The sequence below is a fragment of the Rana temporaria genome, chromosome 9 (genome assembly GCF_905171775.1).
Source record: "Rana temporaria chromosome 9, aRanTem1.1, whole genome shotgun sequence".
In the NCBI taxonomy this organism is placed as follows: Eukaryota; Metazoa; Chordata; class Amphibia; order Anura; family Ranidae; genus Rana; species Rana temporaria.
Window position 1 is genome coordinate 118,324,469 of NC_053497.1, and position 12,384 is coordinate 118,336,852.

Consider the following 12,384-nt stretch of genomic DNA (forward strand, 5'->3'; position numbering starts at 1 on the left):
AAAAACTAAAAACCGCAGAGGTGATCAAATACCACCAAAAGAAAGCTCTATTTGTGGGAAAAAAAGGACACCAATTTTGTTTGGGAGCCACGTCGTACGACCGAGCAATTGTCAGTTAAAGCGACGCAGTGCCAAATCGCAAAAAGAGCTCTAGTCTTTGACCAGCAATATGGTCGGGGGGTTAAGTGGTTAAATGGTTTATTACAGATGTATGAAAGATTTTGGTTTTACAAAACACACTAATGCCACATACACACTCTTGGAATTTCCGACAACAAATGTTCGATGGGAGCTTTGGTTGGAAAACCGTGTATAGGCCCCATCGGAAATTTTCTGTCGGAGTTTCCGACAACAAAAATTGGAGAGCTGGTTCTCAAATTTTCCGACAACAAAATCAGTTCACGGAAATTCCGATCGCGTGTGGACAATTCCGATGCACAAAATTCCGTGCATGCTCTGAATCAAAACTAGCATTCGTAATGGATATAGCACATTTGTCACGATGTAACGGACTGAAAAGCATGAGGCTGAAAAGCGTCTCTCACCAAACTTCTACTAACACGAACTTCTCATTTCTAGCGCCGTCATAGGTGATGTACGTCAATGCGTTCTTGACGTTCGGAATTTCCGACAACATTTGTGACCGTGTGTATGCAAGACAAGATTGAGCCAACATCCGTCGGAAATTTATCTACGGTTTTGTTGTCGGAATGTCCAGTCGTCTGTGCGTGGCAATAAGGGGTTTACAAAGCACAGTAAGAAAAGCCCGGTGACTTTATTTTTTGCTGTATGCATCCCGTAAGGCAGATTTTCCTTCAATCCTTGTCCTGGAAAGACAACAGGAGGTGAGAGCAATTTTTTGAAAATTGAAGAAAATTCCACTCTTACAAAGTTGAGGTGTGTGTGCGCACAAAATGCATTGGGAGGGGCCTTACATACTTTCTTTGCCTAGGAGATCGCTGTTGCAGCCTCAAGCTGGAGTACTGAGTCTTGTATGGACATACAGGAATAGCTATTATATATGCCACTGTATTTTAGCCACCTGATGGAGTGCAAAAAAGATGAAAGTTTTATACACTACTGGTGATGGAGTGTAGTGCCTTTCACACATTGGGAGTTCTAATGCACAGTTTTATGGTGAAGACTGAAGGATGAACATGCTAAATTTGGGACTTTAAAGCGGAAGTGAAGTCCACTATAAAGAAATTTTTTTAAGGCCCCCCAGGTGGGTTATGACCATAATGTACTAGTATGTACAGCATACTAGTACATTAAGTCAGACTTACCCGTCATATGATGTCCTTCAGCGCAGCTCCCGGCACTTCCATCTTTGCCCGGTCTTGTTTCCGGGTCCCGTGCCTTTGGCCACTTGATAGGCCAGACCGCGATGACGCCACTCCTGCACTTACGCACAGGGGTCACAACGCCGTGGCACAGCAGGACTGTAGCCAACAGGCAGGATGCATTAATGGCAGAAGAGACCAATAGGGTCTCTTCTGTGATAAATACCCTGCCTGTTAGCCACTTGTCTACAAAACAACAAAACAGAGGCATAGTGAGTTTTTTGAGGTTGTAATTTTTTCCCACAATTCTTCGGAAAATTAAGAAGATAATTTTTTTTAACACAAAATTGTCAGAATAACAAGTTATTTCTCACATACAGCATATGCATACTTCCAATTAAACACCAAAACACATTCTGCTACTCCTCCTGAGTATAGCGATTACACATGTGTGAGACTTTCACAGCCTGGCCACATAGAGGCCCAACATGCAGGGAGCACCATTAGGCGTTCTAGGAGCATAAATCTAATTTCATTCCTACCGATCACACTTTCGAAGGTCCTGGAGCACCAGGACAGTGGAAATTACCCACAAAACTACCCCATTTTGGAAAGAAAACACCCTAATGTATATTCTATGAGGCATGGGCTGCAGATAGTTACTTGGGTACTCTGATGCAGAGGCTGCAGAGAGAGCGAGAGAGAGAGAGAGAGAGAGAGAAAGTGTTCCTGCTGGTGTCATTTTACAATGCGCCGGTGGGGAAGTGGTTAGAATTCATACAAAGCCCAAAGGGTCCCCCCATGCAGTTTTTTGTCCCAATTTTTTTTTAAATTTACATTTTTGTTTGTACAATATTTTTTTTAGAATTTAGCTCTTATCGAGGAAGTCTTAACAACCTATTGACTGTGTGCTCGGCAGGTGAACATCCCACTAAGTGCCCAGAAAGTTAGGGCGTTAGGTGAGTACCTGAACGGGCGATGTTCAGGCCAAACTTATGCTCATCCCAAACCTTTCGGCCACCCCAAGTGGTGACTGAACACTGTAACCCCTCACAGTTACTCTTGTTGGGTGCAGGAATGGGCCCTGCTGTTAAAAAAAAAAAAAATGTAATTACATATCCCTGTTAAACAATTGGGCCTTAGGTGTTGGTGGGTCCTTAAACCAAAAATATTGTTGGAAGCTAGCATAATCAAGATTTAGGAATAGGACAGGCAGCATAGGCAGTCTTCAAGGAATCCCAGGTTCCTAACAAATTCAATTAGGTTACATCATCATCATCAGGGGCTTGATAGCTGCTGATCCAGTATTGATTAATTTTGATAAATGTCAGCCTGTCCACAGAGTCTGTGGACAGGCGCACTCTTTGAGCCGTCACAAACTCTCTATCAGCACTGAATGTCGTTCAAAAAGCATACTGGATGCAGGACAGGCCAGTAGCTCGATTGCATATTGAGCAAGTTCTGGCCAGTGGTCCATCCTCAAGACCCAGTAACCCAGTGGATGCTCAGTTGGAAAGGTATCCACTTCTGCTATAATGCAGACACTGCCGATGGTTGCTTAAACCTAACAGCCCTGGGCGCTGAGGACTGAAGAATTGTTTAAAAGTATTGGTTAGATGGCCACCTTTTCCACTGCTCTTCTTCTGACTGAAGGAAGCCTCAGAAACACGTTGTCCAGGAAATGGTAACCTCCCAGGGTCTGGAAAGGCTTTACACAAAATTTTTCTTCAAGGCATCCTGAAGATGTTTCATCCTCTGCTCCCTCTGCAAAGGCAGGATGAGCTCTGCAACTTCACCCTTGATGATCAAGAAGGGTTGACAGCCAGTAATGATCCCTCTTCTTGATACCACAAATCCTAGGGTCCTTTCGCAGGCTTTGCAGAATCAGGGAGTCAATGCAGCATAAGTTTGCAGAGGCATGAGATTCTGGGTCACTAAGGATGACATTGTCAGGAACTACCTCCTCCCAGCCACGTATAACTCCTTGGGTTTCTGGGGACTGAAAAAATCCCTTGAATACTGCTGCATGTTATCCTCTACATCCATGCTGACACAATCCTCCTCCTCTTACTTTTGTGTGTTTGGTGGCCTCGCAGGAATGGAATCTGCATAAAGGGGGCCTTGATAGGAAATAAAAAAGTCCTCTTCCTCCCGCTGTTCTGCCTCAAGTGCCCTGTCCATTATTCCACGAAGCATGTGCTCCAGGAGGAAGACTAAATGGACAGGGTCACTGCTGCATGCATTGTCGCTGCTCACCATCCTTGTGGCCTCCTCAAATAGTGACAGGACAGTGCATGCATCCTTTATCAGTAGCCACTGGTGTGGCGAAAATAAGCCATACTCCCCTGAGCCTGTCCTGGTGCCATACTCACACAGGTAGTCATTAATTGACCTTTGCTGTCTGTGCAGCGGCTGCAGCATTGCCAATGTTGAGTTTCACCTAGTGGGTATGTCACAAATGAGGCGATTGGTGGGCAGGTTGAATTCTGCATTGTAGGACCGCCAGAAATGCCTGAAGCACTGGATGACATCTTTTAGCCTGAAGGTTTGTGTAGCCCCTTGAACGCTTAGGGAGCACTGCTGGTTCAGAGGACAATTCAGCAGAAGAGGCCATAGAGGAAGAAGAGGAGGCGGTGGAGCAGACAGATGTGACAGAATCACCACCATCTTTTTGAAGGCGTGATGGTGGAACAAGCTTCAATACTGAACCCTGTCCTGCATCCTTTCCAGCTGCCAGTAGCGTTACCCAGTGCGCGGTAAGGGAAATGCAACGTCCCTGACCATGCCTGCTGGATCATGAGTCAGCGTTAATGTGAACCTTGCCCTGTCCAACGAGGCCAAAACATTGCCTTCATCATGACTGTAGAGAGCTGGAATGGCCTTACGCTAAAATAAATTTATTTTTGGAACCTGCCACTGTGGTACAGCATGCACATTCCACAAATTCACAAAAGGGGGCAGAGTCTACAAGATGAAAAGTCAGCAGTTGTAGTGCTAGCAATTTTGCCAAGCTAGCATTTAGACACGGAGCATGTGGATGGCTGGGACAGTATTTTTTTTTATGGTTCAGCAACTGGGGTAGCGAAATTTGCCTGGTGAAATCAACAGGTGGTGTACTGCTAGCAGATTGGGTGCAAGTACTTGTGGCATCCATAGGCGTTCACAGCCTATTGCTTTAGGGTGTGCACCCCAGAGCTCAAACACACATGCGTATATATATATATATATATATAGTGGAATTGGGATAATTAAACTCAAGTAGCAGGTGCAGCTCATCACAATGAGCTGCACCAGTCCAAACTGTAGTTTTAGGGCATGCTCTTCTTACCAGTCCTTTTGACTGTGTCATTCAGCTCTTTCGCACACTTGGCTCTCCAGCCTTCATTTGCAGCACCCTGCTGCTTGGCCCACCTCTGGCCTAGGAATTGGGGGTTCTCCTGACACATCTGATAGGAGCGGACTTCAATCCTGGAACCAAAATCCGCTGCCTTGTGGCTGGGTCCTCTGACCCCTTGATGAGACCTCTGTCCCGTGGCTTCTGGCTGAGGCCCCCTGACCCCAGGTGAGGCCTTCCGTCTCCCACACTGGGAGCAGTCTACAAACTGGAAGTTGTGTCCAAAATGAGAACCATGAGCCATTCTCACACCTGACTATATAATGTCTAGTGAGTCAGGTTGCAGGCATCTAGCAAAACCTGGACCCAGAATTGAATGTTCTGATTCAGAACTACAGAATCTGGAGAGATGCTAGTTCTGAACCTTGTATTAACCCTTAATGAGACTCCAGAGTCACCTTTTCCTATAAACTTATAGTGAGAGAGTCTCTGTATATATCTCTACACACACACATATATATATATATATATATATATATATATATATATATATATATATATTTTTTACACATATACATATACACACACACACATTATATTGTCTAAAGTATTGGGATGTCTGCCTTTACACGCACTCAAACTTTAATGGCATCCCAGTCTTAGTCTGTAGGGTTCAATAGTGAGTTGGCCCACCCTTTGCAGCTATAACAGCTTCAACTCTTCTTGAAAGGCTGTCCACAAGATTTAGGAGTGTGTCTATGGGAATGTTTGACCATTCTTTAAAAAGCGCATTTGTGAGGTCCAGCAATGATGTTGGATGAGAAAGCCTGGCTTGTAGTATCTGCTCCAATTCATCCCAAACTCGCTCATCCATGTCTTTATGGACCTTGCTTTGTGCACTGGTCCAAATCATCTGGTGGAGGTGGGATTATGGTGTGGGATTGTTTTTCAGGGGTTGGGCTTGGCCCCTTAGTTCCAGTGAAGGCATCTCTTAAGGCTTTAGTATACCAAGAAATTTTGGACAAATTCATGCTCCCAACCTTGTGTGTACAGTTTAGGGATAGCCTTTTCCTGTAGTGCACAAAATAAGATCCATAAAGAGAAGCGGGGGGGGGGGGGGGGGCGGTAAATTATAATAGTGACAGAACATATAAAATTAAGTGGGACAATCTAAAAAAAAAAAAAAAATTCAAAGTGTTATAATGGTGTGAACCTTCCAACTAAAAGGTTGTTGCACTTGAAGTTAATTTGTATTGCAATTATTTTTAGAGGGGTTTCCACCATCCCTGCTTTGTTTGTTAGTGCCTGTTTTCAGTTTGAATTAGATGAGAAGTTGCGTATCATAAATACCGGTATTGTAGTACTATTGAAGTTTATTGAGATTTCCATAAATTAGTGGGTTCCACCATTAATGTTAAGTTTTTAAATAGTAAGTTAGGGCTGCACACTTTTTGTGGTGTGGGAACACGTAAAAAAAGATTGGCATGTGGCATTATTAAACATCAACGGATTTCAGTTGTGCCTATCACTGCTGCCAACCAGTGGCACCACTGATAGGCAGCACTGATGGACACTGACAGAGGAGAGGTGAGTTTCACATTAAGCAGATTGTGAGGTTTGTCAGAGCCACTGTGTGTGAAACTGCCATGTAAGATAACTGCTTGCAGGGAGAGAGACCAGCTGTTACAACTCAGCCACGATGTCGGGGAAGGGCGAAGCCGCGGGACCGAGCAGCTATCAAACACAATCATTGGGCAGTTTAAGAAAGGGAGCAGAGCCACATAAATGTAGCAGTCTGCCAAGACCCAATCCCATTGGCTGGTGTCGAGCAGATCGTGAGGCCGAACAGCTATCAATGTGAAACCGTTTCACAGGGAGCGCATGGGTACAAATTTCTTGAAAGCAACATTTCAGAGCAGATCTCTGGAGACAGCACAGTGATTAGGGTGTGCACAGGCACACCTGGCACCTATTGAGAGTACTTGAGGTATAGTAGGGGTTGAGATCCCAGATGAGGAGCAAGGAGAAGTCTGCATTTTTCTATGATGTGGGTATTTCAGGTGCAGTTGCCAATGGACTGCATGGCAGGTCATCATATGTCTTGTTAAGCATGTGGTGCCCAAGTGGCTGGTGTTCTGGCCACGCTTGATCCGCTTCAGACAGAGATTGAAAATAGCAACAGTGCGATTTACTGCACGTGTTCAAAAAAGCCCACACCAATGAACTTTTGGAAGTCAGGGGAGAGTCAGCAGCGCCCTGCCCCTGTGGAGCTCTGTGGTGTGTTCCAAAAGGTTGGCTGCCCTTAAGCTGGCCCCTGGAGGACATCCTGCTCGTTGGAGTTGTGCCTCCTCCTCTTCACTTTCCTCCTCTGTTTTCTTAGGTACCCAAGTACAATCGGTGACCTCATTATCCCCTCCCTCGTCACTGGAGCAAACTTGACCCTATTCTGTAGCTGGGGGAACATGATTTGCTAGTTTCTTGTCCTTCTGTGGCACCCCTCTCTCTAGGCTCAATGATTCTGGCGAATCCTCTGTGCATGATGGTCGGGCTACGGAAGGAGTAACTGTGGACAAGGAGCTGGTGGAATAGGCTGCTTCGGCAGCTGCGTTGGAAAGCAAACTAGTATAAGCCAGGGTGACAGAGGATAAGGAAGGCTTAGTTATCCACTCCACCAACTCTTCTGCATGTTGTGGCTCAATAACACAGCCAGCAGCAGAAAAAAGAACAAGCGTGCCCTGCCTGCAAAGGATGCACCGTGTCCACGACCACCACTTTTCACTGTAGATACAGAGGCTTCTTCCCTGCTTTTAGTGGCCTGTGAGTGTCTGCCTCTCCTTGGTGGCCTTCCAGACATGGGGATTTTTTTTTCACACCGCACAACACTATTATATACACTCTGCACTGCACTGTAATATATACTCTACACTTCACTATATACTGTACACTGAATGCACAGCATTATATAATGTACACCATCTGCACTGTATTGTATACTGTACACTGCAATGTATTATATACTGTGTACACCGCCTGAAGTGTATTATATACTGTACCCAGACTGCACTGTTATATACTGTACACCGCCTGAAGTGTATTATATACTGTACACCAACTGCACTGTATTATATACTATGTACACCGACTGTACTAGATTATATACTGTACACTGACTGCAATTATATACTGTACACGACTGCAATGTATTATATACTGTACACTGACTGCATTGTATACTGTACACACTGTATTATATACTGCATACACCACCTGCACTGTATTATATACTGTACACTAGCTGCACTGTATTATTTACTGTACACCAACTGCACTGTATTATATACTGTACACAATGTATTATATACTGTGTACACCGACTGTACTGTATTATATACTGTACACCGACTGCAATGTATTGTATACTGTACACACTGTATTATATACTGCATACACCACCTGCACTGTATTATATACTGTACACCGCCTTCACTGTATTATATACTGTACACCAACTGCACTGTATTATATACTGTACACCAACTGCACTGTATTATATACTGTACACAGACTGCACTGTATTATATACTGTACACAGACTGCACTGAATTATATACTGTGTACACCGACTGCACTGTATATACTATACACTGACTGCACTGTATTATATACTGTACACAGACTGCACTGTATTATATACTGTACACACTGTATTATATACTGTGTACACTGACTGCACTGTATATACTATACACTGACTGCACTGTATTATATACTGTACACAGACTGCACTGTATTATATACTGTACACACTGTATTATATACTGTGTACACCACCTGCACTGTATTATATACTGTACACCAACTGCACTGTATTATATACTGTACACACTGTATTATATATTGTGTACACTGACTGCAATTATATACTGTACACAGACTGCAAGTATATACTGTACACAGACTGCACTGAATTATATACTGTACACACTGTATTATATACTGTGTACACTGACTGCACTGTATATACTATACACTGACTGCACTGTATTATATACTGTACACTGATTGCAATGTATTATATACTGTACACACTGTATTATATACTGTACACCAACTGCACTGTATTATATACTGTACACACTGTATTATATATTGTGTACACTGACTTTAATTATATACTGTACACCGACTGCAATTATATACTGTACACACTATTATATACTGTACACAGACTGCACTGTATTATATACTGTATACGGCCTGAAGTGAATTATATACTGTACACCAACTGCACTATATACTGTACACAGACTGCACTGTATTATATACTGTACACACTGTATTATATACTGAGTACACCGCCTGCACTGTATTATATACTGTACACAGACTGCACTGTATTATTTACAACTGCATTGTATTATATACTGTGCACCAACTGCAATGTATTATATACTGTACACACTATTATATTCTGTGTACACCAACTGCACTGTATATACTGTACACTGACTGCAATGTATTATATACTGTGTACACCACCTGCAATGTATTATGTACTGTATACACCGCCTACACTGTATTATATACTGTACACCGCCTGAAGTGTATTACTGTACACCAACTGCACTGTATTATAGACTGTACACATTATTATATACTGTGAACACCGCCTGCACTGTATTATATACTGTACACAGACTGCACTGTATTATATACTGTACACTGCCTGAAGTGTATTATATACTGTACACCAACTGCACTGTATTATATACTGTACACCGACTGCACTGTATTATTTACTGTACACACTATTATATACCGTGTACACCGCCTGCACTATTATATACTGTACTCCAACTGCACTGTATTATTTACTGTACACCAACTGCACTGTATTATATACTGTACACACTGTATTATATACTGTACACACTGTATTATATACCGTGTACACCGCCTGCACTATTATATACTGTACACCAACTGCACTGTATTATATACTGTACACCAACTGCACTGTATTATATACTGTACACTGACTGCAAATTTACTATATACAGTACTGTACACATTGTATTATAAACTGTGTACACTGACTGCAATGTATTATATACTGTACACCGACTGCACTGTATTATATACTGTCCACTAACTGTAAGTTAGCCTAGACAAGCAAGAAGTAGAAGTCTGGTCCTCTTTACAGAGCCCTCTTTTTCAGTCTGACTCTGTATGAAAAATATTTTCCTATTACAATATAAATATGAATATACGTAACATGATTACTAGGAACACCAGTTCTATATATTAGGAGGAGAGGTCAGTGTATCCTGATGTCTGTGTATTAGAAGGATAGGAAAGGCCAGTGTATCCTGATGTCTGTATTAGGAGGAGAGGAAAGAGCTGTGTATCCTGATGTCTGTGTATTTAGGAGAGGAGAGGACAGCGTATCCTGATGTCTGTGTATTAGGAGGAGAGAAGAGGTCAGTGTATCCTGATGTCTGTGTATTAGGAGAGGAGAGGTCAGTGTATCCCGATTAGGGATGAGCCCGATGTTCGAGTCGAAGGTAAGTTCGACTCGAACATCGGGTGTTCGCCTGTTCACTGAATAACGAACAATTTGGGGTGTTCGCAGCAAATTCGAAAGCTGCGGAACACCCTTTAAAAGTCTATAGGAGAAATCAGAAGTGCTAATTTAAAGGTTAATATGCAAGTTATTGTCATTCAAAGTGTTTGGGGACCTGGGTCCTGCCCCAGGGGCCATGTATCAATGCAAAAAGTTTTAAAAACGGACGGTTTTTCAGGAGCAGCGATTTTAATAATGCTTAAAGTGAAGCAATAAAATAATAATTTCGTACCTGGGGGGATGTCTATAGTACGCCTGTAAAGTTGCAAATTTTTCCCGTGTTTAGAACAGTCCCTGCACAAAATGACATTTCTAAAAGGAAATATCTATAATGCGGCTATAATGAATTGTCGGGTCCCGGCAATACAGATAAAATTCATTGAAAAAAAAGGCATTGGTTCCCCCCCTTCCAAGTCCATTACCAGGCCCTTTGGGTCTGGTATGAATATTAAGGGGAACCCTGCGTCAAAATAAAAAAAAAATGGCATCGGGGTCCCCCTCAAAATCCATACCAGACCCGAAGGACCTGAAGGGTCTGGTATGGATTTTGAGGGGGACCCTACGCCATTTAAAAAAAAAAATGGCACAGGGTTCCACTTAATATCCATACCAGACCTGAAGGGCCTGGTATGGAACTTGGGGGGGACCCCCACGCAATTTTTTTAAATTTTGGTTTGGGGTTCCCCTTAATATTCATACCAGACCCAAAGTTTTTTTGTTTTACTTTTTTTTTTCATTGATACACGTCCCCTGGGGCAGGACCTAGGTCCCCATACACTTTTTATGACAATAACTTGCATATTAACCTTTAAAATTAGCACTTTTGATTTTTCACGTTTGTGTCCCGTAGACTTTAACGGTGTTCGAACTTATTTTTTGCCTGTTCGCATGTTCTGCTACAAAACGAACGGGGGGTGTTCGGCTCATCCCTAATCCTGATGTCTGTGTATTAGGAGGAGAGGAGAGGTCAGTGTATCCTGATCTCTGTGTTTTAGGAGGAGAGGAAAGTTCAGTGTATCCTGATGTCTGTGTATTAGGAGGAGAGGAGAGATCAGTGCATCCCGATGTCTGTGTATTAGGAGGAACTGAGAGGTCAGTGCATCCTGATGTCTGTATTAGGAGAGAAGAGGTCAGTGTATCATGAGGTCTGTATTAGGAGAGGAGAGGTCAGTGCATCCTGAGGTCTGTGTATTAGGAGGAACGCATCCTGATGTCTGTGTATTATGAGTGGACAGGTCAGTGTATCTTGGTGTTTGCATATCAGAAGATGCACAGATATTAGTGTGCGGAGCATATTCGTGTATTAGCAGGGGGGAAGTGGACAATGTCCCAAATTCAGCATATTAGGGGGAAGCATAAAGCTCAGAGTCCTGATGTCTATGTAGTAGGATAAAAAGAAGGATCAGGTTCCTGATGTCTGTATATTAAAGTGCTATTAATCATAAAGTTTAATTTACATTATCCCTTCTATTTCTGTATATGGATGATGGCACTGTTATTATAAAAAATAAATACATCTACAGTAGGTACTTTTTTCCTAATCGATATACAGCTGTCACATGACCCAGATCTTTCCCAGCCTGTCTGCAGGGAAATATAAGCAGGAGGAGCTTCTGGCCCTCTGTTGCTGATCATATGTTAAAAAAATATATAGCTTTTGAGAAACAGAATAAAAATAATTAATATCAATAAACTGTTTTAGAATTGTCATTCAAATATATATTTGAAATCAAATCTTTTATTATTTTTTGGCAATAACATGGTGTGGGGAGATTTTTGCCAGTCACAGGCTGTATCATGCCTCTCCAACCTGTGTCTTAGAATAAGAGGGAAGTGAAGGCTCTATTAATTTACATGTAATATCTTACCCCCATTGTGTTTAGCTGGTTAGTGAGCATGGAGGAGGAGGGAGAGAGTGGGCTGCCATTTACCACTTTGTATACGCCCACATGTGTGACTCTATAGCCACATGGGCTGCTCAGATGTGATAGGGAGGACATGTTTAGCATAGAAATTTACTGAAAACTGAGCATGTGCAGAGCTGCCAACACTGCTCTGCAAAATCACTAGTTAAATTGGGGACTTGAAGAATGCAGAAAACTAAGCTTATAGTGAGTATGGACAGCATGTAATACAGAATTTAT

At 42.6% G+C, this 12,384-nt stretch overlaps 1 protein-coding gene across 1 annotated transcript in view; it reads left to right on the top strand.

The window, feature by feature from the left end:
• Positions 1-12,384, top strand: part of KCND1 (potassium voltage-gated channel subfamily D member 1) — a 150,110-nt gene that overhangs the window by 27,177 nt on the left and 110,549 nt on the right. The window lies entirely within an intron of this gene.